This window comes from Myotis davidii, unplaced genomic scaffold, assembly GCF_000327345.1.
Source record: "Myotis davidii unplaced genomic scaffold, ASM32734v1 scaffold49, whole genome shotgun sequence".
NCBI classification, from domain to species: domain Eukaryota; kingdom Metazoa; phylum Chordata; class Mammalia; order Chiroptera; family Vespertilionidae; genus Myotis; species Myotis davidii.
In genome coordinates this window covers 6,790,952-6,816,925 of record NW_006300375.1, presented here as the reverse complement: position 1 = coordinate 6,816,925, position 25,974 = coordinate 6,790,952, and positions in this window count along the sequence as shown.

Below are 25,974 nucleotides of genomic sequence, written 5' to 3'. Positions count from 1 at the left end.
GCGGTGGTGGTGGGACCATCTCCCGCCTCCTCAGCAGCGCTAAGGATGTCTGACTGCAGTTTAGGCCTTCTCCCCGCTGGCAAGTGGACATCACTGGAGGGCTCCCGGGCTGCCAGAGGGATTTCTGATTGCCAGCTTAGGCCCATTCCCCTGGGGAGCAGGCCTAAGCCAGCAGGTGGTCATCCCCCAAGGGGTCTCAGACTGCAAGAGGGCACAGGCCGGGCTCAGGGACCTTCCCCTCACCTCCCATGCAAAAATTTTTGTGCACCAGGCCTCTAGTTTTAAATAATCACTGACAAATTATCTTCAAGTTAATAACACATTTAGGCTTCCTCCAAAAACTTTTCTTTTAATAGCAAAGTCTATTGCCAAGGGGGGAAAAACAACACATACCACAAGACTAGAAGTCAGTTCATTGTGGTGGTGGTTGTTTATTTAATTAAATGAAATCTTTCTTGAGATATAATGCCTTATGTACTTTCACCATTTTAAATTAAACAGTTCAATGCATTATAGTTTATTTGCAGAGTTATGCAACGATTACCATTATCTAGTTTTAGAACATTTTCATCATCCCCCCCCCAAAATCCTAAACCTATTAGCAATCCTTTCCCCTTCTCTTCTTTACCCACCCCTTGTAGCTATTAGTCTATTTTCTGTCTCTATGATTTTGATTATTCTGGACATTTCAGATAAATGGAATCTTTTGATATGTAGTTCTTTGTGACTGACTTCCTTTGCTTACCATATGTTTTGAAGGTTCACCTATGTTGTAACATGTATCAGTAATTCACTCATGTTTATACTATATCAGTATACTGTATATGTTTATCCATTCATCATTTGAAAGACATTTGAGAAGTTTCCACTTTTTGACTATAGTGAATAAGGCTACTGTGAACACCCATTACAAATGTTTGTGTACCATATGATTTTAGTTATCTTGAGTATATATCTAGGAGTGTTGGGTCATATGGTACCTCTGTGTTTAATGTTTTTAAGAAATGACCAACTATTTTACATTCTCGACACCAATGCATGAGTATTATAGTTTTCTACATTCTCTCAAATACTTCTATTATTCTTTTTTTTATTATTATTATAGCAATCTTAATGTGTTTGAAGTTGTATCACATTGTGGTTTTGATTTGCATTTCCCTGAAGAATAATGAAATTGAGCATCTCTGCATATGTTTTTATTTTTTACTATTTATATATCATTTTTGCAGAAAGGTCTACTCAATTCTTTGCCTGTTTTTTAATTGGGTTATTTATCTTGTTATTGTTGAGCTGTGTGATATATATATTCTGGATACAAGTGCCTTTTATTTCAGCATCAATGGCTCTCTGTAAATATTTCTTATAAGGAAGATCTACTAGCACCATATTCTCCCCAAAAATATTTTTTAATGTTTTTATTGATGAGAGAGAGAGAGGGGGGGGAAGAGAGAGGGATAGAGAAATAGAAACATCAATGAGACACAAACATCAATTGGCTGCCTCCCCCACATCCCCTACTGGGGATTGAGCCCAAAACCCGGGCTTGTGCCCTGACCTGGAATTGAACCAGTGACCTCTTGGTTCATGGTTAGATGCTCAACCACTGAGCAACACTGGTCGGGTAATTCTCCCCATTTTTAAAAATCTAGTTCTGCTTGATACAAAACTTTTGGTTATATACTTACATTTGATTCCAGTATCAGATTAATTATAAGTGGTTCTTTGTATTTATTTAGAAAGAAAATAATAAAGCATATTAGTTTTTAAATAGAGATTTAGGTACCCCAAAATAATCAAAATCACAGAATGTATTCATATTTACTCACAACCAAAATTTTAGCCCAAAGTACAGCTCTCACTACCATTATTCTTTTTAAAATTATATTTTCTTGTTTTTTAGAGAGAAAGGAAGGGAGAGAGAGAGAAACATCAATGTGAGAGCATAATTTATTGGCCACCTACTGCACGCCCCCTGTCATGAATTGAGACCACAATCCAGGCATGTGCCCCAACTAGGAATCAAACCAGCAACCTTTTGTTGCATAGGACAGCATCCAACCAACTGAGCCGCACTGCCGAGGGCATCAAACCCTTATTCTTTAAACCTAATTATAGACACTATTTTACAGGAATGCATCCAACAAACTCTTTTTGATCATCCATCACGAGCTAAACAATGAATGGATTTGGGACTGAGGAGATAAAATGAAATGATGTGTGCTTCTTCAATATAATTTCAATCTAGCAGGAAAGAAAACCATAGGTGCCAATTATCTGTTTCTATAGACACAGTGAGCAATGGTTGCAGGCATCAAAGCTGGGGACATGTATTCCTGGAATGGTCATTATAAGATTTGCTTTAACAAAAACTGAATTTGTTTTAATGCCTATCTTCTGAATCTCTTGTTTACCTATGTTGTTTGCAGATGCTGAAAAATGTGTTTCTTATTAAGAGTTATGACAAAACAGTATATCCTACGGCATCTCAGCCCTAATTGAGCCACAATGTGGATATGGCAAAGAGTAAAGCTAAGTATTGTGTATGCAACTAAGTGAGAGATAAATGAAATCTTTTCAGAATAGGATATGATGTCAGATTCTATTTTGCTAAATCAGGTGGAAAGTCAAGTTGATTAGTCTTGTCCTAGGGCAGCCCAAGTCATCTCATTATTGCCGATTATAGGAAAATTAGATAGCACCATACATTCTCAACGCCTTCATTGCATTTTCCAGAACTGAAACCACTGCAATTTAATATGCTAAGTTGTTCCTACACAGCATCTGTAGCTTTCAAGGACTCCTGATCAATATCAGGTTTCTTTTCTCTCTCTCTCTCTCTCTCTCTCTTCGCCACACTGGGCAGCCCAACCAAAGTGAGTCGCACTCCTAGCAGCTGTTCTCAGAAGGGAAAGAACAAAGGACCCTCTAAATGGGAATTGTGGATTTAGAGCATTTTAGGAGCTTTTCTTCAAATGAACTTCTAGTTGGACTAATTAATGATAACACAGGAAAGGAGTTGATCAAGATTAAAGCTGAAATTATCTTCTGCTTGAGAGGGGTTCCAAAAGGTCATAATTAATATTTAGGGAAATAAAGATGATAAGAAAAAGGCCAAAGACAAAGAAAGAAAAGGTAGGCCATTCTGGAGAGAAAAAAGAATGTAATGGTTTTTAAAATTTTATGATTTTATGGAAAACAGTTGTGTTTTCCTTTTAACTTTATAACATGGGGAATTTTTATATCATGCTGAAAGTATCAGAAACTCAATACCTAAGCATCTTTTTAAAAGTACAGTTAATTTGTCACATGCCATAGATCATCTAGTTATGGCTAATACATTGTGCCATGCATCAGACTTGGGACAAGTGCTGTGACATCACGCAGTATGAGAAATAGACACTTGGGAGGATATGTAGGGCAAAGGTCATCAGGAGGAGGCACAAGTCCTTAACCCCCATGACTCTCCCCAGAGAGAGGCTGTCTGTGTTCTTGAAGGCAACCTTAGGAGCAACCTAGATTATTGATGAACAAAGATGTTCTTAATTCCTAGACAACATGGGCTTTTCAGATCCAATACCTACAGTCCTTGGGCCCAGTGGACATTTACAGCTACTATTTTTTTTAAATTATATTTTATTGATTTTTTACAGAGAGGAAGGGAGAGAAATAGAGAGTTAGAAACATCGATGAGAGAGAAACATCGATCAGCTGCCTCCTGCACATCTACTGGGGATGTGCCCGCAACCCAGGTACATGCCCTTGACCGGAATTGAACCTGGGACCTTTCAGTCCGCAAGCCGATGCTCTATCCACTGAGCCAAACCGGTTTCGGCTACAGCTACTATTGCTAGAGGAAGGAAACCACCGGTCCTGTGGGAACTGAGTGTGGCTGTAGCCCTTCCAAATGGTGAGGTGTGAGGTGGGGGAAGTCCCAGCGAGCTCATTGTCCAGGGAACCACAGTGAACTCCTTTAGGGTAGGTTGTGAAAATGTAGCTGAAGAAGGCTAGTAGATTCACTCACCTCCTCTTTTTGCCCAGGTTCCCCTTCTCTCATCCATCTCCTTTGCTTTTCTGGCAGTTTTTTTAGCTGTAAAAAAAGATCAAACAATTCTTAGAAAGAGAAAATATTCTCTTCAAAATCCCACTTGGAATGAGCACCACCACTGTATACACAATGTTATTTATCTTTCTTTACAGAGAGTGATGCACAATATTAAATTAATTATTGAATAAGGTGTGGTAGAGACATGAAGAGGAGGGACCACATGATATTTAATAGTCAGGAGGCTCCTCTGAGCAAGATGTTTCAGCTGGAACTTGAATAAGCCTTAGCTAAGGCTGACCTGGGAGAAGAGTAGGCTGGGAGGATGTAACCTGAAGTGGGAGGGTGGGAACAGAGTGTAGAGAAAGGCTGCTGGGGCTCAGATGTGGGGTGGGCAGGAAGTGGGATCAGAGGGTACACATGGCACAGGTTTTGGAGGGACTTGGGCACAGATTTAGATTTAATTCTTATAGGAATTAAGCAATTGAGTGACATGATTTGATCTGTGTTCACAAAAAGGAAGGAAGTCTTACCTCTTGTGATAGCATGGTTGGACCTGGAGAGTATTATACTAAGTGAAATAAGCCAGTCAGAGAAAGACAAGTACCATATGATCTCACTCACACATGGGATCGAATGAACAAAAAAGAGAGATGAACAAAATTGAACCAGAAGCTTGGATACATGGAACAGACTGACAGAGGTCAGAGTGGAGGGTAGAAGGGGGCACTGCATGAAACAAGGTAAAGAGATTAGCCAGAGAACATATATGCATAACCCATGGACACAGACAAGAGTGGTGATGGGCAAAGGAATGGGGAGCAGGGACATCTGTAATAGTGTCAACAATAAAAGTAAGTTAAAAACAAACTTCACTTTGGCAGCTTTGTAGAGAAAAGATTAGTTGATGGGCAAGAATGAAAGCAGAGAGAAAACCCTTGAGGTACCAAGTTAGTTCAATTAAGAGCATAAAACAGCAGAGGAGGGTAGCAGTAGTGGAGATGGAGAGAATTGGACTCATTTGGGCTATTTTGGAGGACAGCCAACATCACTTGGAAACTATTTAGCAGCTGTATCATAGCCGATTATATGGATGTACCATAATTTGTTTAAACACTGGAAGGAATAATGTAAAATCCAAGTAATCAATGCATATTCCGAGATCTACTAGTAAGTTCTTTTACAGCTTTTATACCCTGTGGATATTCATTAAACAGGAATATGATAGAACCCTCATTTTAGGAAAGAATGACATTTCAGACAGCCTAACTTTTAAAATTATTATACAGTACAATTTTTTTCAGTTTAAAATAAGAATAAATATAATGTATAAAGAGCATTTTGTATATCATTCAAATATATGTTAACGCTGCTTTAGAATTTTCTGTTATAATTTTGTGGATTTTCATTTTTTGATTTGGATAGGTTAGACTTGAAGAAATGTGGGGATTCCTGCAGGAATCAGAGACTATCTGATAATTAAACCCCTCTTTGGCTTTAATTAAAACTTCAACTCAGGGGAGTGAAAATAACTTATACCAATAAAACTTTGGCTATGCAATTTAGAGCTTAAGTTAAAATGAAAAGTTATGCATCCTGTAAAGTTTTCAATAGGCTGTTTATTTTTGTGCTTATTTTTAACTTTCATTACATTCAATTAAATGTTAAACTTTATCCTAAGTCACCTAAATCTTCCATGAGCTCGCTGTGTGGAAAATAACTTGGCAGATGTTTAATTAGGAGTAATTGTTTACTTATGCATAAAGCCATTTTTGTAGGAGAGAGGAAAATACTAGAAAAAATGTGTGCCTAAATATTCAAATATCTTGGTCATGAATAGAGGCATAAAGAGAATATATCCTGTACACTTGGAAGAACACCTTAGGTGTGTGGAACTCTAAAGAAAAGAATAATAGCAATGTACTTGCTGGTTAGGATTTAATCAATCTCACTTATTTACTGAGTTAGGGAACAAGAGATCTCACTTATTTATTGAGTTAGGGAACAAGAGAATAAGTTTGGGATAAATTTTAACAACATACCATATATAACCCTTGTTCACAATATATTCATAACCCAGATGGGGATAGAAAAATACACACTGATGGTTTTTTTTGTTTTATTTTGTATTTTTGTCTTGGTGTATGCTATCTCTTCTGAGTGGAATGCTCTCTTTACTTTCTTGGCCACACAATTATGAATTATTTTTCAATTTACCAGTGTCACATCTGTGAAGCCCTTTCTTCTCAATTAGACAGAATTGATTTAATCCTGTCTTTATACTTGTATGGATGCACCTGTCAGCATCTCTATAAGACCATGGAATCCTTCAAGGAGATGACTGCGTCCCAAGTGCCTAGCATAGTGTCTGAAACACAGTTGGACACAATCAATATGGATTATTAGTAACTGACTAATAATAGTGCATAGCTCCTTATGATACATTCTAAATCTCTGGAGCTGACAAGAAGTGCTCTGGGAATTTGCAGTTCTAAAGCGGAAGTGATCATAAGAGTCTCTAATCCTAGCGGTAGAAATACAGTCCTATAGGCAAATCATTAACCAAGTGAGGTTTCTCTCAATAATAAATCAGGTTGGGGAGAGAGGGTTGATGGGGGAGGGAGGATGGATTGGGAAATTCTTTGAGAGGTTTCATCTCTACTGATCTATGGTTCTACATTTCAAAGTATGAATTTTAAAATCGGTCTATTATGTTTGGCACCATTACTTGGTGATCTAACAGTAAAACAGGAAAACCTGTTTAACATAACAATACACTGGACTGAGATACACTTCACATCCAGTCAGCTCCTCAGAACATGTTACAGAAAGAGGTTACAGAGTTCTCTTGGCTTTGTGAGAATCCATTTGAATTCACTGTTGCAAACCTTTTGATGTTGACTTTAAGAAGTGAATTGAAATGAAGGAGGAATCTAGAAATATTGTAGAGACAAGGGATGAAAGCAAGCAGCAAGTAAATACATAGGGGAGGATAGTTACGGAAACATTTCACTGAGGATACCTGGAAATCTCAGGCTGGCCTTCGAATTGTGAATCAGTTCTTTGGTTTACAAATTCACTGCCCATGAAAGCCCATGGATTAAATATCAACACAACAGGATATATCTTCATTAATATTTTTTTACTCTCTTTGAAGCTTCTCTGAGGAATCCAAAAAAATTTATTGGAAAAAAACAACAACCACACACACACACACACACACACACACCTTAAAACTTGAAGCTACTGAAATTTATATAACAATCATACAGAATTAGTGAATAAAGTGTATTTAATACACAGGCTATTTTTCTCAGAGGCTATCAACATATCAAATGAATCTTAACCCCTCCAGCCAGTAATTATCCATGAAGACACAAGCAAGCATTCACACCATGTTGGTTATTTCTGTTTGTTTGTTTGTTTGTTTTATGATTTCTATAATAGCTTGAGATTTCTTTTGAGGAGAACAAAAGGCTTAAACTAATTAAATTGGCAATGATATTATCAATGTAGGCAAATTCTATTGATTTTCATCTTTCCTACATATATGACTTAGTATTTGAATATTGTTATGTGTACAAATATATCTTAATATATAAATACAACTTTCAAAATTAAGACACATACCTCTGAAGATAAAATGAGATCCATCACCATGGAGAAATATAACAGTAGGTATCCAACAAATGTGTGCTGAATCAAATTGAATGAAGATAGCCTCTTGTAAATTGATGGGGAGACTGATAAGGGTGTTTTGTGCTAGTCTCAGACTATGGAAAACCAATATTGTAGTTGAACCAGCCCATGTGGTTCTTATTGTGACTGAAAAACACCCTTCAGCAATAACCATCAGGGAACTAAACAAATAAAAGTTTATTACTTACAGAACCTGGAAATTACACAGTACATCTAGGGATACACAGTGAGGTCACAGGTAGAGAGAAAGAGAGCATGAGCATGGGCCTGGGGGTCTGCTTTTATTGGGGTCAAGGGTGGGGGCCTCGGGTTTTGCAGGCTCACTCTTGATTGGTGAATTAGAAACATGCTGAATTTCAAGTATGGGAAGAGAAAGCAAACACATAGCCCAAATGGTCAGTTATTGAAATCAACCAAGGTTTATAAAACAGAGGATCCTCAGTGTGGGGACGTGGCCTGGCTCTGTCTAAGAATGTGGCTAGCTGGCTGGCCATGTGTTTATTCCAGGTACCATCTCTGAAGTGGATGCGTTAGCTATTGTAGTTTAAGTCAGCTACTTGCATTTCAAGAGAGAAAGCCCAACTGTCAGGGCTTACACTACATACAAAATCTAGCCCAGCTGGTGTGGCCCCATGATTGAGTGTCTTCCAATGAACCAGAAAGTCACAGTTTGATTCTTGGTCAGGGCACATGCCCTGGTTGCAGGCTCCATCCCCCGGGTGTGTGTGTGTGTGTGTGTGTAGGAGGCATAAAATCAATGATTCTCATCATTGATGTTTCTATCTCTTTCTCTCCCTCTCCCTTCCCTTCTGAAATAAATAAAAATATATTTTAAAAATTCTAAGCAAGGAAACTGCACAAAGTAAAAATTATGTGATGAAATCAAGCAGTCTAATGAACAACGCACAATTTCTTCTATAAGCTAGATTCTCTGTTGATGTGCAAAGATGAATTCATTTTTGTAGTATAGTTGCTTCTTCCTATGTTCCCCTCATATAAACTGTAGAAACAGGTCTTGTATTATCAGAATCAATTCTGGTACTTACAATTATATTGGCTTTTCTCACAATTAAGGGGAGAGATTAAATATATTACAAAATGAATAAATTTATAATCTTAACACTGTTAACTGTCAACTATTGATAGAATTTGGAAAAGGCCTCAATAAAATGTTTTATTCTATTTTGGATGTCTCCAAGAAGAGATTGTGTTGCTCAGTTTTCTTACTAAATTAGTTCAAAAAGTGGACACTGCTCACTTCTACAGTTGGAGAATGCTAGACTGCACTCCTAATGACATTATCTTACCTCTGTGTTTATTTTATTAAGCTTACCTTTCAATATGAGTAAAATTAGTAGGTAGCTTCTATTTTCAGGAAATCAAGGTATTAAAAAATAGTTGTTATGCCCTAGCCAGTTTGGCTCAGTGGGTAGAGCGTCAGCCTGCGGACTGAAGGGTCCCGTGTTCCATTTCGGTCAAGGGCACGTACCTCGGTTGCAGGCTCCAGAGCGAGTGCAGGAGGCAACCAATAGATGTTTCTCTCACATCAATATTTCTCTCTGACTTTTCCTCTCTCTTCCACTCTCTCTAAAAATCAGTGGAAAAATAACCTATGGTGAGGATTTAAAAAAATGATGTTGGAAAAGAAACAGAAATAATAAAATAATTAAGAAAATAGTTGTTGTGAGTATAGTATTGAGGATTGATTCTCTGCGTCACTGGAGCATTGCAATTGTAATAGAACGTTTTTCTCTTCAGTGATAAAATCTGAACCAGAAGTTGTTTCTATCTCTTTCTCTCCCTCTCCCTTCCCCTCTGAAATAAATAAAAATATATTTTAAAAATTCTAAGCAAGGAAACTGCACAAAGTAAAAATTAGGTATATTACAAATGGCACACCTGTTCGCCTTTTGAACACAACACAGGTCCCTCTCTATACTTTTCTGTCTTGGTTGGACAAAATTAAAGTCTTAAAGTCCTTTAAGACTCTTCATCCTCTCTCTGTCCTGTCAATAACCAAATCCTATTACTTATGTTTTTCTTTACAAGCTACATCTTATATATGGCCCCTTCGGGTCACACAGCCACTCATCTATTTATAAAACAATTACCTACTAAGGCCTTCTTCCGGCTGAGCACTGTGCTGGGTACTAACAGCACAACAGGAAAATTCAGTCATTGGCACCAGGGCCCTTCAGATTTGCTCATCACCTCATGCTGAGACTATTGTAATAGTTTTATTATTATTTTAAAAGTATTTGCTTCCTTTTTTTTGCCTCTACTTGGTGTAATTGAATCATTTGATCCCTATAATACTGGCAGAAAAATCTTCTGTGGCTCTTAAATGTGTATAGAATAAAAATGTTCACGTTTCTTTACAATGTGGTTTTTACTTAATTTTCAAACATTTTAAATCACCTTTGCTCTAAGCAGCGGTTCTCACCCTGTGGGTCGCGACCATCGGAAAACATATAGCATATCAGATATTTACATTACAATTCATAACAGTAGCAAAATTATAGTTATGAAGTAGCAACAAAAATAATTTTATGGTTGGGGGTCACCACAACATGAGGAACTATATTAAAAGGTCGCAGCATTAGGAAGGTTGAGAACCACTGCAAGGGAACCACCTGTTCCCACTCTTTGGTTTATTTCAATTTTCTGCATGCCCACCCACCTCCCCTTGGTTCATGCTATATGCCCCAACTGGAAAGCATCTGACTCCTCTCTTTGCTTAAGCTCAGTCCCCTTTCTACCTTCTGCTCTGAGCTTCAGTGTTATCTCAGCCACAGCGACCGCTCCTGAACATCTAGGGATGCATCCTTCCTGCACTGAAGCCTTCTTCAGTGCCCATCTCGATTGCTAGCTCCCCATATTCTTAAAAGTGTATATTTAGTGTAATGCTAGCTACTCTAGCAAACCCCCAAATTTCACTGGATTCATAATCATGATTGTGAAAAACTTTTTGATTACATATACATTAGTGCAAGAAATATATTTGCAGCCACTCCATTGTAATTTTCCTCTGGTAAAGAATTTTGTTTTTAGGAACTAACCTATGGGCAGTACTGAGATTTCAAGAATGTTTTGAACTTGTTGGAAATGTCATGCCCCTGTCCTGTCTTCCCTGAAGGATGGAATTACTGCACATGAACATCTCCTGGAATGCCCTGGTTCTTACTGGTTTCTCATTGACTGCTCCTTCTTGCTGCTCTGGCTCTGACAGGGAATCAAACCCGCAACCTCTTTGTTATATGAGGACACTCCAACCATCTGCGCCACTTGGCCAGGACCCAGAACACTTTCTTTACAAACATGTGGAGACCTGAATTTGGTCTGTGAGGTGTAGCTTGCTAACTCTTAGTTTATGGCATAAACTTTGCATTTGGCAAAACAAACAAACAAACAAAAAACCAACAAAAAAAAACAAAACACACAAAAAATGATCTTTCCCTCACCTTATATTTTCTGCCAGGAATTTCCCAAATCAACCTTGAATGATTCACTTTTTTTCTCTCCTGCATTTCTTCTACGATAACCTCTCCAAAAAATGTCTAAGAGTGAAGAAGGTTACAAACAGGAATTGCCAATAAAATATAAAACATTATCCAGTAATAGAAAAATATCCTGCTCACTATGTAAAACCCTGGAATTACTGTGTGTCTATAGACAACAGCCCAGGTATCGATATTTATGGAGCATTAGTCACATTTAGATGCAACAAATAAATAGTTTAATTCTTATAACCATTCACTGTTTTCCAAGTAAGAAAATTCAGATTTAGAAAGATTAAGTAGACTTATTAAACAGGAACTAGCAAATCTAAGAGGAACTTTGATCCTCTGCTTCCAAATCTTGAGCTGATTAGGAAAATATTAGATTAAAATTTTATAAGAGACATCGGAAGGCTTTAATGCTCTCTGTAGCTTTTTCAGTCCAAAGAATTCTGTAACAGGCAATTCTCAATAATTGTAAAACACACAAGCGATGGCAACTCTCACTGTTTTTAGTAATAAATAGTAAATCAATGCAATTCTCATAGGCATTTTAATAAAGCACATTGAAAACAAAACAACCATACTCTTTTTTCCCCAGTATTTTTCTGATGATTTTGTAGAATTAGCCTCTCCTTATACTTCAAAGTTGACATTCTTCCTTAAAGAGCAAAAGGGCATTTTAATGAGATATTTGCTGTAGATGAAATCGCTAAATTTAATGTTTCGGCATTTCTTTCCTTGAGCAAATGGCATAAACCAGTGTCAGAGCATCTAGCTATTGAACAATATTGTCTGAGATTATGAATTCTTATACTGAGAGATTATTGAAGCACCTGCTGTTCATAAAACACTCTGTCATACTGGAGACAAAACTATCAAATTTCATTAAACTTTAGTTAATTCAAGTCAGGCTTTAGATTTCTAAATAGAAATAGTGTGCTGCAATGTGTCAGAGCTCTAAATTTCATTACAAAGCAGGTGTCAGTATTTGACATACACAACTAGTGTATCTGATAACTGTGCTGTGCACACTCAAAGCAAATAGCAGGAGGATTCATTGAGCGCAAACCTTCTGTGTTGCAGATAATAACGTTTTTGAGCAGCTCAGTCTAAGAACACAGATATTACAAATGTGAGGTCAAGGCAGGGAGGATTTTCATGTTACCATCAAATTTTTGAAATTTTATTTAGAAAGCATTTTCAATATTTGCAGCGTAGGAAGAAAATAAGGAAAGAAAATTAACCGACAGTATTAAAAACTGACTTAGGGCCAGTACAATGATTTTGTGCAAAATAATTGACTATTTTAAATATAATGGTTATTGTATCTATTTATATGGCTGAATATTTATAAAGCATTAGTGGAGTTTCAATTCAGTTCTCAATTTTTAAATACTTTTTTGCTATTACTTAAAGTTCATTATTCTATTAAAATTCACTTAAGCCAAACGAGTTTGGCTCAGTGGATAGAGTGTCGGCCTGCGGACTCAAGGGTCCCAGGTTTGATTCCGGTTAAGGGCATGTACCTTGGCTGCTGGCACATCCCCACTGGGGGGCGTGTAGGAGGCAGCTGATCGATCTCTCTCATTGATGTTTCTAACTATCCCGCTCCCTTCTTCTCTGTAAAAAAATCAATAAAATATATATTTTTTAAAATTCACTTAAAATATATATCTATTTATATAAAGAGCCAAGGTCCATAACGACCAAAGGCTCGACCAAGTGGGTGGGGACTGGCGAGCAGACTGAACTCCCCGAGGTTCCTGGTGGCCGAGGGTGCAGAGCGGGAATGCGGGCATGTGGGTGTGTGCATGAGCAGTGGACCGGAGCCACGCACACTCACACGCCCGCACCCACACAGGACCCTCGGCCTTGCCACCCACGCCTCCCTGGACTTCACCCTCCAGCCCGGTCCTCCAGGTCCCGCGCCCAGGGGTTGCTCAAGTTCAGCAAGAGTTTGCGATTTGCCCAAGACGCATTGAATGGTTTTCTCTTAACCCATTTGTGGGAGTGTAATCTAATTTAAAACCAATGGACTAAACAAACAGAAGCACCTACTAGAAAGTCAATTTAGAAATGTGGATCAAAATTCAAGTGAATTAGCTTTGGGCCAGGAGTTCCATGTCTGTGAATGTGTCCTAAGTAAACAGTCAAATAAGCAGTTATGTTTACTGTAGTTGTTGATGCCAGGGGAAACCGGAAACAACATGGCCCACAATAAAGGGTTAGTGAGATAGACCAGAGTAATGTCCCACAGTCAGGCATAACACTGTAGCCACTAAAAATTATGTCTGTACATCCAATTCGTTGACATGAAAAGAAGGCCATAGCCAAATATTAAGTGGAGGGCAGGGGAAGCTCAGAGGAAGGCATGCATATTTATATGTATGTATATTTTATATGTCAGGAAAATAATAGTTTAAAAACAGTGATTCTTCCTGACCTCTGCAATTGTGAGCATTAGCAAATTGGGTTTCAGGTGTGACAGGTATCCTTTGGTGTCCCATACACACAGACATTCTTGCCTGAACCTTTGCCGCACCTGCCCCTCTGCTGTGGCAATAGCCCAATCAGACATTTCCTTTTTATTGGCTGGTTTCCTTTTCTCCTTTGCCCAAACCATGCCTTTCCAACAAAAGAATGTTAACCAAGCAATCCTAACAACAAGTTTTGTTGCCGACTACAGCTTGTGCCCTTTTATGCAAATGTTGTTGCTTTCAAGCCTACCAGGTTGTATTTCAAAACTTTTATTTTTCTGCAACTTGACCATTTTTTACACTTAAAATATTCTGGAGTATTTTAAATACATATAAAAAAGTAGAGAATAATATGACAAATACTTATCTATACTAATAAAAGGGTAATATGCTAATTAGACCAGACATCTTCGGGACATCATTCCGGAAAAAGCCACAGTGGCAGGAGCTGAGGGAGAGGTGATTAGGGGCGACCAGGCCTGCAGGGGAGGGCAGTTAGGGGTGACCAGGCAGGCAGATAGGTGAGCAATTAGGAGCCAGAGATCCCAGATTATGAGAGGGATGTCCGACTGCCAGTTTAGGCCTGATCCCACTGTGGGGTCCCAGAATGGAGAGGGTGCATGCTGGGCTGAGGGGGGACCCCCCCTCCCCCGTGCACGAATTTTGTGCACTGGTTCTCTAGTATACATACATACACACACACACACACACATATATATATTTAAATTTATTTTCCCCCTCCCAGGTGGGGAAATCACTCCATCTTTATGATTAAATTTAAAAATTACATATTTTTACTAGAATAAAAAGTGACTTCTTATAATATTTAATCCCTGGGTCTCATAATCCATTATTGTATGAGAGTGTCTCTTTTTTTCTCACCAGTATCTTTTAAAATGTTTAAATAAAATGAATCGCTACCACCACTCCCAATCATATCTTGTACAAGATAACTTTTCCAACCTGTTTTAACCATTTTCTTAAATAATATTTATAATTTCTTTTTGTCATCGATACCTTTTAAAAAGTCAAAGTGTTTCTTAAAAATTACATGTATAAACCAAATAGAATAATATGAATAAAGTGTGAGGATGGCAAATTGTTACAAGCATGTCTTGGACCTAAAGAGAAAATGCCTATTGATGAAGCCTCCGATTATAAAAGCTTTAATAGCACTCTGTCAAATTATTAGCTAATTCTGATTTTTTCCTTTAAACCCCCAAGCTGTTTTCCATGGGAGGTATTATCAAGTCATCATTCTTCCAGAGTCCATATTTGTGTAGTTGATTATCTAATTTAAATATAGTACTTTTTATTTTTTCCTATTAAATTTAATTTTGCTTAGTCAGCCTGTGACTTCATTCAGGTTGCTGATTAAAAATCTAACCGGAAAAAGTCCAAGTAAAATGATGTAGCACATTCCCCTTAAGCTAAACTCCTTGTGGGCATCAAGCATTAATCAATACCTCAGGACACCCTTATTAAACCCATTAAAACTCTACCAAACTTTTTGCCATTCTGCTCACAATATTGTGTGTCTGTCAATTGCTTCATTGAAACATAGACTGACTTAGTCTATGGCCCATGTGAGGCCAATAAAGAAAATTCAGAGTGCTTAAAAAGTTGCTATGAATCTGCAATCCCATCATTTTCCCTTATCTCTGGTAAAATATCTGCTCTCTATCTCCCCTCAAGCCATATTAGAAAGTTTATAGATGGATGATGGATATGTGGGATCATCTTTCCTCATTCATCCGAGTCTCAAGGTAGAAATCACAGTGACCGTATTTCATTCTTTCACAGGTCTGTGCCTGGTGTGATAGGAGATATCTGCATGGTAGCAAATCAGAGGGTCTTCCTTACTCACTGTAATTTGCTCTCTTATCCTAGTGTTGGAAAAAATTTGACTGGTGCCAACAGAACACAGTTATATCTGACCTTTTCTTCTGTTTTCTTTCCCAACAATTTATGTCACTCAACATAAAATGGTAATGCTCTCATGCTAATCACAATCTAGGCATCATTTCCTTCCCACTCCAATGCTTTAGAATTGAGCCTAACGGCTCAGTTTGTCGCTAGGACCTTATATTGTATCTTGTGTTGTTTGAACCAGAGGACTCTTCAGGAGATGTAAGAGTGTGATATAATGCAGGGCGCAAAATTTACGTAGTCCTGACCCCTTAGCATCAACTACAGAAATTAACATGAAATAAAATTTCCTAAGACAATACATTCTCTTTTTCCTACAAAAATTATTTCCATTGAGGAGACCCTTCTCAAGGGCACTCCTGGCTTCTGAGTAAGCATTTGAAAGATTTCTAGATTTTCTGATGTTGGAAACTATTTTATTAGATTCCGTACAGATGATAGTTTGCCTTGTAATTGGGAAGCTTTCATGTGAAAAGCAGAGCAGATCAGCAACAGAAAATCTATGTGGTTTTCAAGAGTAAGCAGTGTATAGGGCCAGCGAACCCTGGTTATTGTTTTAGCTGAGACAAAAATAATGGGAAAGTTGATTATAGGTAAGTAGATTATAATTTGATTGCTATGCAGTATAATGGAATTGTTGGGGCATAGCCTTGGTAATCCTGCTACTAATGCACACAGTTTTAAAGCTCCTGGTTCTCATTCACCCAATCTGAAAATCACTGATTTCCAAAGAGAGGAAAGGAGCTTTTTTGTCCTTGTCTCTTTAAAAGAAGTATTTAGAAGCACAGTCTACTTCATAATTTTCTGTCATGATATTTACTTTTGAGACCTATTGGTGGAAAAGAGAAGTGCTATAGCTATTAAAAATCGGTTTCTAAGCCAAATGCAACATGGCTCAGCATCAAATATTTTTAAGTATTAAAAAGGGAAAAAGAGATGGGCATTAAGCTGAGCATGTATAGTGAAATGATGGTAAAAATGGTTGGAGTAAAAATGGTTCTTTGTTTTTTCTCTATATCTATCTATTTATTTATTTATGGTGATGAGTAGGCCAGTAAGCCAGGACAAGCAGAATAGGGAAACTGAGACAGATAGTTAAACAGCAGTGTGTAGCCATCTAGCAAATCCTATCTTCCCTAAACCAGGGACACAAGAGTAAATGGTTTTTGCACTTCTCCCCAAACAGAGAGTACGTAGCTTAAACCACCCTACTTAGGGAGACAGCAGAAATCCAATTAGTGCTACTAGTATTTGCCAACCACACCTAAATCTCATTTTGGTACATAGCAGAAAGATGACTATTTTATTGAAATCCTCCTCTAAGACCTTCCTACATGCCCAGACTTTAAAACCCCTCAAAACAAAGGTCCTGGGGCATGCTCTCCTTCCCAGGAGCACGACAGCCCTTCCCCCGACCCCGTTTTCCCCCAGAGGCACCTTCTTCCTCCTAGACTCAAGGGTCCCCACAATACTTGCAACCACAGCAGCAGTGGGCGGTGGCAGCTCATCCCAGGAAACCCCCCTGAACCTGTCCCCAAGGCTCCGTTTTCTCTGACTTCTTAGTGAGCCTAAGCAGATCAGCCTGGGCTCACTTCTCCAGCCCTGCCTTGTTTCACTGTCCCTAGCTTTAATAAACGTCCTCTAAAAGCAGCCTGGGCTTGTGTTGTGAAATTTTTCCAACACGAAGTCAAGAACCCAGGCAGACCTGCTTGGGACCAGGCCCCCGTTCCAGTAATAGTAATAGGTATGAATTATTACGTAAAGGAGGATTGGTGCTTAGGCACCATTTCTTCTGCCCACAGATGCTGGTTTGGGGTCTTCCACAGGCTTTGTCCAAGGCCTCTGTGGAATTGTTGGACTAGTGAATGAGCACTGCAATTTTATACCAGTTATTAGTACTTAACTTTATCCTCTTGGGATATCAGCCCCTTCACCTCATCAGTGCAATTCTTGCATGGGAGAATGTTAATGTTTTACCTAAATGTAAAACAGACCCAGTGCCTATGTTATTATATCATCCTGGGTTGGTCACTGGAGCCGTAGAGTGGAATAGAGCCATATCTGTGGGGTAACGGGGAAAGCAGTCATTAAGAGACACCAAGGTTGTAAACAGGGTGATAGGAAACATGAGGATTGGAGTGAAGGTTCTTTTTTGCTTTATACGAAAAGAAATATATATCAATGTAGAAAAACAGGAATATATTTTTAAAAAACACACTAAAAATATATAGCTATTAAAGGGATTTGCAGTTTCACCAGCCAAAGAAAGCTATGGCTGAAATTTTGGCTGCCAATCACTCTTTTTCATATGCTTATATGGGTATGAATTGTATGTTTTTTTACTGGTTTTTTTTGAGTGGTGTATATCTTTTTATTGATTTCAGAGAGGAATGGAGAGGGAGACAGAAACATTAATAGGAGAGAATCCCGATTGGCTGCCTCCCCCACAACCCCACTGGGGACCCAGCCAGCAACGCGGGGAATGTGCCATGACCTCCTGGTTCATAGGAGGTCAACCCCCGAGCGATGCCGGCTGGCAAGATGCAAGATATTTGGATGAATATTCGAGAGTCAGGGTTACCTGTGAAGTGGGTGGAACTTAACAGGGAGCGTGAAGCTCACCGCTGACGCCCTGATCAGTCCCAACACGGTCCCCAGCACCTGGAGGTCCTAGTCCTCGCGGGCTCTGCAGCTACTGGTGACCCGCAGGTGGGGTGCGCGCGGGGCCACGCCTCCGCCCCTATTTTTTAAAAAAATTCAATTACAGTTGGGTACCAAGGGAACACTTTGTAAAATATGTGATTATCTATGCTGTACACCTGAAACTAGTACAAAGTAATACTGAATGAATGGTATTCTTTTTTTAAAAATATATTTCATTAATTTTTTTACAGAGAGGAAGGGAGAGGGATAGTTAGAAACATCAATGAGAGAGAAACACCGATCAGCTGCCTCCTGCACACTCCCTACTGGGGATGTGCCCGCAACCAAGGTACATGCCCTTGACTGGAATCGAACTTGGGACCCTTCAGTCCACAGGCCGACACTCTATCCACTGAGCCAAACCAGTTAGGGCTGAATGGTAGTCTCAATGATGTGCAATAGTTGCTTTTAACTTTTTACCTAGTGTTGGCTATTAGGTTATTTCCAATTGTTTGCTATTAGAAACAATTGTTTAGTAGACAATGTGGACTGGATCATCCCAACATTTGGTGATATTTCCTCAAGTTAAATATCCAGAGATGGGGTTTATTAAAATTTAAACAATTTAAGGCTCATCACACACATTTGCCAACTGCTTGAGATAAAGGCTGTGCCATTTACATTATGATTATTAATAAAACAGTGTTTTTAATGATTTCAAAGAGAGGAAGGAAGAAGGAGAAGGGGATAGAAACATCCATGATGAGAATCATTTATTGGCTGCCTGTTGCATGTTCCCTACTGGGCATTGAGCCCACAATCCAGGTATGTGCCCTGACTGGAAATTAAACCTCCTGGTTCATAGGTTGATGCTCAATCACTGAGCCACACGGGCTGGGCAGTACAACAGTTTTAATCATGAAAAATTCTTCTAACAAGTTTTTTTCTTGTTGTTTTTTGTTTGTTTGTTTGTTTTAGGGGAAAGAAAGAGAATTGTTTCACTCCTTTACAAAATATGCAATTATTTGCTTCTTTTCAACTTCAATTACTAACATAGTCTATATAACTGAAATGATTATTTGTTAGCATAACAAATGAATAATATTTATTACATGCCTTAACATGATGCAAGGACCCTCAAGAAGACTGCTTAGAATTTATATAAGCATTCAGTAATCACCTACTTGCTTTCTACTACTGTTAATTCTGAAAGCAGGATTTGTTCTTTTGTTCAACAAATTTTTATTGAATAGCTATTATGTGTTAGGCACTTTACCATTTTCTAGGAATCCAGAGGAAAGCAAAATAGACAGCGTTCTCTTTCTTATACATGAGACAGAAAATAAGCAAGAGCACCATGTCTATATTCAACTCAGTGTCATAAATCTAGAATTTCTCTGTACATGTATTAAATTTAGCGGTGCTATTTATAGACCACAAAAGTTTGGAAATTGATGAGTTCACATTAATTTTGATTGTCACATTTGAAGACTGAATTTCTTTTCAAGAATGATCTCTTGAAAGTTTACTCATAAGAATCCCATATCGGAAATAATCTATATATATATATAAAAGCCTAAGTAACCAGCCAACTAGCCGGTAGCTATGATGTGCACTTACCACCAGGGGGCAGACACTCAACACAGGAGGGGAAACCACAAGCATGGAAAAATGGAACAGACTGATGAATCTCAGAGAGAACAAGGGAGGGAAGAAGGTGGGAAAAGATTAACCAAAGATCTTATATGTATACTAGAGGCCCTCGTCCTGGCCTGCAGGGATCTGCGGGGATCAGGCCAACACCAGCTATCCAACATCCCGCAAGGGGTCACAGAGTGTGAGAGAGTGCAGGCCAGGCCAAGGAACGCCACTGGTGCAAGAATCCGTGCACTGGGCCTCTAGTAGGAAATAATGACATAAAAATAGAACAATCTTTATCATTCCATATTTTTACATGGTAACATATAGTAAAAGCATAATATTACACAAGTGGTTAATGTTGTTGATGGGTTGTTGAAACTACATATTCAATCTTAAATGTGACTAAATTATTTGAAATTGAAATGTTGAAGTCTGACTTTCAGAGGAGTAAAATTGAATCATTTAAAGGTAACAGTGCCCAGGATAGCTTTTCTTAATCAAAATTCTCATTAAGCAAAATTAACATGTTACAGCATGACTTATTTTAATCTACTGCTGCCGTCAATGCTGAAAACTGTATGCATGCAAAAGAAAATGTTGTCTTTTACTGTCTTCTTTCTACTGATATTCTTCCCAGAATCAAAGGAAAAACACTGGAAATGTAAACAGTGTGGACTGTTAAACAAATTTATATCCAACATTATTGAAAATGTCCATTTCGTGCGTTACTGAAAGGAAAATTGCAGTCTTAAAGAAAAAGCAATTGTTCCTGGTAACGTTGATGTGAGAAATGTCTAAACCTGTAAAGAACTTTTATAAGAGTTTATTTGAGCCAAACCTTGCAATAATTGCTGGGAAGCAAGCTCTTAAATGCTCTGGAGAAGGACAGTTGTGCAGTTTCTTTTATGGGTTTAAAATTAGGGAGGGAACATTTTACATGAAGGAGGGAGAAAGCAAGGTGGGGATTGGATTAGAGGATAGCTAAGATTATGGGTTTTTTTCCAGGGTGGTTATGCCTTTGAGGGGTATTACTTCTGGCATTGCAAAGGTTAACCTAGATGCACAAGAACAATGAACAGGGCTGGCTTAAAAACCTTTCACCAACAAAGTTATAAGCCTGGGGTGTGACTATTCATGGCGACCAGCCCTGCCAGGAATTTATGATTTATACAGCACCCCTTTTTGACCACCTACCCTTCCTTAACCCAAAATTTCCAGATATTTTTCTCAACAAATAGCTATTAATCTCAGATAATGTACTCAACATCGTTGGCAATAACATCAATAAAGAGTAACAGCATTGAAGTAGAGTTAAGGACTGTGGAGTCATTAAAAAATAGTCTATGCAAAATTCTGATCTTATTGGGAAAATCAGGCCTAATATAAATTTCTACCCATAAGTCATCTGTCACTGTAGATGATATATCATAAACTAATTTATAATATGCTCATGACTATGAGTGAGTAAATGTGTGATGTCTTTCAAGAACATTTGCATTTATTTAGAGGTTGATAAAATGACTTAATTCCTGCATTTAAAGAATTTCTGGTATAAATCAGACTTACCAGAGGGAAGAGGGCTGGAGGGTGGCAGTAGAGGGTAAAGGGGGGTCAAATATACGGTGGCAGAAGAAGATTTGACTTTGGGTAGTGAATACATACTGGAATACAGATAATGTATCATAGAATTGTACACCTGAAAACTATACAGTTTTATTAACCAATGTCACCCCAATAAATTTAATTAAAAATAAAAAAGAGTAGAAAATTGAGGGGATGGAGGCCTTCCCAGTAGGAAGTAAAAAAAAAAAATAGAATTCAAGCCTATGAATACAAATAAACTTAATATTTTCCCCTGTGGGTACAGAAACAATTACTTAGCTCAAGGGAGGAAAATATTCAAACTGACAAAGACAGCACCAGAAACATGCCAGTCCTCCAAGGCCTTCTGAACACCTGTCCTGGAATCGGACTTGGTTGACGTAGAAATAACAGTGATGCAACATGAGTGCCTTTTATTTATGACAGTGTCTGCTTTTATCAATTGCAGATGTACTATGTGCACAGCCGGTAATATGTCAAAGAGTGTGGTAGAATGTGTTTGGCCCAAATAAATGGATCTGTATATAAAGAAGTTTCCTTTATCTAAACTGTATGCGCAGTAATCAAAAGGAAAGGAGAGTTACCTATGTCTGATCATTCTTAACCACAGAGGTAGTTGTTGTGGGAGAACCAGCTTCATATATTACAAAATCTATACATAAGTAAGCTTGTTGTCATGCCTACTCTTTAAAAAAAATATATGTTCTTATTGATTTTAGACAGAGAGGGAGGGAGAAGAAAAGAGAGAGAAAGAGAAACATTGATGTGAGAAACATTGATCAGCTGCCTCCTTCTTTGATCCCCCTATTGGGGATCAAATCCAAAACCAGGGCATGTGCCCTGACTAGGAATTAAACCAGTGACCTTTTGGTGAAAGGGATGATGCTCAACTAATTGAGCCACACTGGCCAGGGCAAGCCTAGTCTTAACATAAGAAAATTTAGACATTGCCAATAGCATTCTATTACATTCCATCTTTTGAAGTCACTGCCTTCTCTCTATCTATAATGCCTGCTCTACACTCAAGACTTAGGTCAAATTTAAGCAATTAACTTACTTGATGGTCATAGGCAATCAGAACTTTTTTTTTTCTTCTGTAGCACATAAATAAAAACAATAACACTTGATTAAGCATAACGATTTTGAGAAATAATATATGTGGTACATCTTGTATAAATTATAAAATTTGAAGTAGGTGACATACCCACACATACTTAGGCATGGTACGTCTATTTTTTTCTATTCACATACCGTGTAAAAAATGCTCTTTTAATAAAAAATAAAAATAGTATTATGGTCATTGCTGAACAGTGTTTCTGTATATATGGTCACAGTAGGCTACTGGAAGAAGTTCCAATCAGGGAACTTGAAATCTTCTTAAAAGCAGGCACACTTCTTGAAACTTTAACTTTCTAGAGACGAGGTATGAATCACATATGTTCACATTACATTACCCAAAGTGACATTGCCAAGTCCATGGTCAATGGGATGGGGACATATACCCCTCCTATTGGGAGGTCCTTCAGATCTCTGTAGTCAACAGACAAGAATACCAATAATTAGAAATCATAATAGGACCTACCACATCCCAGACAGAGAGAAATCAAGGCTTTTGGCCTGAACAACTAGAAAAAGAGTTGCTGTTCACTAAGATGGGAAAGACAATGGGTGGAGTAGACTTAAAAATACAGGGTGGGGCAAAAATAGATTTACAATTTGAATGGAAAATAATACAATAATAAATAATAATACAAGAAAAAATTGTTCCACGTACTCACAACTGTAAACCTACCTTTGCCCCACCCTATATATAAAAAAATAATAATATTCCATTGTGATGTGATAGTACAAGGATTTTAAGCATTATTTTAAAAATCTATTCTGAGGTATAAAAAATATGTTATTCTGGATGTCTGCTCAATAGAACCAATGACACAAGATAATCAAGGTACTAAGTATTTCTCATTTGAAGTGAAATAACTACACACTGCAGAACAATTAACAAGGGACTATGACTATATCTGAATTTATAAGTGTAGCCCATTTCAAAGTCACATAATCATTATTCACAGATCATCGGCTGCATTTAAGATCATCGGCTGTCTTGCACTTAACATCTCTAAGAGACATAAATACTGCCCTCGACTACAGAAATAGAAAACTTGTATAAAATATGCACAGAATGATTATCAATATATGTATGTATCTCTTGTGTAGAAGTTGTATTTTGCGACCCTGGTGGAAGTTCTGCTTCACACCTGTGTATCATGTTGCCTACTTCACCTACGCCGACTGGTACAGGGTTAGTGAAGAATGAAGGAGGGTTAACCAGCTTTTGGCAGAGATCAGCAAAACTTTCAAGCCTTTTAGCCTCTTCATCAAGACTCACAAAATATTTTGGAAGCTACAGGACAAAAAACAACCCATCCAAGCAGAAAATTAAAAAGCAATCTGCCAGTTCAATAGAATTCAATCTTTGCTAGGCTTTGAATGCTGGTAAAATGGTTAAATATTCATTCATGATTACCCAGAGACACTAAGCTATAGTAGAAACATGAAAAAACATATATATGTGTGAGAGCTGATAGGGCAGAAAAGAAAACAGGGATAAATTGTGCATCTTACAGAGCAGTGTTTTGTTTTGTTTTAAACTGGATTTCTACCAAAATGCCTGAGAAACCTGCATGCAGATTGAATGAGCAACTGCTGCTTCTCCAAACAGTGAGCAAGTCTCTTTTTTTGACATGTAATTGTTTAATGTATTAATAATTACTTAGAAGGAATAAGAAAGTAGCATCACACTTTTATAAGTAAAAAGAATAAAGCCTGGCCTCATGGCTCAGTGGTTGAGCATTGACCTGTGAACCAGGAGGTCACTGTTCAATTCCTGGCCAGGGCACATGCATGGGTTGCAGGCTCCATCCCCAGTGTGGGGCATGCAGGAGGCAGCTGATCGATGATTCTCTCTCATCATTGATGTTTCTCTCTCTCTCTTCCTCTCCCTTCCTCTCTGAAATCAATAAAAATATACGAAGAAAAAAAGTAAGGATTTGCACAAGTCCTTTAAAAAAATAAACTGTTAGTCCTTTCAATTTATTTTCAGACTGTGAGGTGACTGATTTAGACATCTGTAGACGTTCCAGTAGATATTTGTAATGTACAACATAATTTTCATGAAAGTAAGTATATGAGCCTGGCCAATGTGGGTCAATGGATTGAGTGTCATCCCATACACCAAGAGATCACTGGTTGGATTCCCAATTAGGGCACATGCCCAGGTTGCTGACTCGATCCCCAGTAGAAGGAATGTAGGAGGCAGCCAAACAATGTTTCTCTCTCATCCGTTTCTGTTTCTCTCTTTCCTCCTCTGTCTCTCAAATCAAGAAAAATATTAAGAAATAAGTATATGAAATTGTGAAGATATTCTTTCAGTTTCACAGACATCCAAAGTTAATCTGTGAATTTTGTGCTTAAGAACAATGATTTTTTTCTGTTTTCATATTAAATTACTACCTAAGATTTTCATTGATTCTAGAATTATACTTTTTCTCCCTTAAGAATAAAATAGTTCCCAAAGTCACCAGTTATGTGACCCAAGAAGGGTTTATTTTCTCGACTATCAATTTCTTTTAAAAAATGTTGACTAGGCAAAGCTGATTTTATTAGGTGCTTTGTAGTAAGGAAAACTTTGCCACCTCAGAACAGTGCCTTGAAAGAGGAAGTTGGAGGAGGATGTTTATGGAGCATAGAGTGTGTGGGCTGAGTGATTTTAAGGCAGGTCTAGCATGAGGAACTCTTACTAGGACTGGGCAGCCTATGACCTGATAGCTTTGGGTGGGTGAGCAACCATGAGGCAAGAGTCTCAAAGCGATTGGGCGAGCCAGGTCTTAGTATTGACAAGCAAGCTGTTTAGCTGGTTCATGGCCTTATCTTCAGGAGCAGGCAGTTTAATGATCATTATTGCTCTCAATATTGTTCAACACAGGGTCAGGGAACTCTGTTGGTTTCATTACTCAGTTGAGAATGTACCTATTCTGTGAGGTTTCAAAAGAAAAAACTCAACTAAGTTTAAAGATATCTGTTCCAGGTCCCAGACTTCCCAGATTAGTAAAGTTTCTCTGGCCACATTCTTTGCCAGACATAACATCAAAAGATGATAGAACTCAAAACTATTGAATTGCATACTTCAGGGTGAATTGTTGTACTGTGCATGAGTTATAATATCGCAATAAGATATAGCTATGCAAATGCAAGTAAAAGCAGCTGGCATGGCTCAGTGACTGAGCATTGACTGTTTATATATATATGTAGTGATAGAATGCCAAACTAGAATTACATTATATAGAATAGAAGACTAACAGCAGTGAAATGTTGCAATAAGGCTGCCATCTAAAGGGGATAAAGGGGCAACACTATTCATGACTGGAGGAGCTCCTTCCTC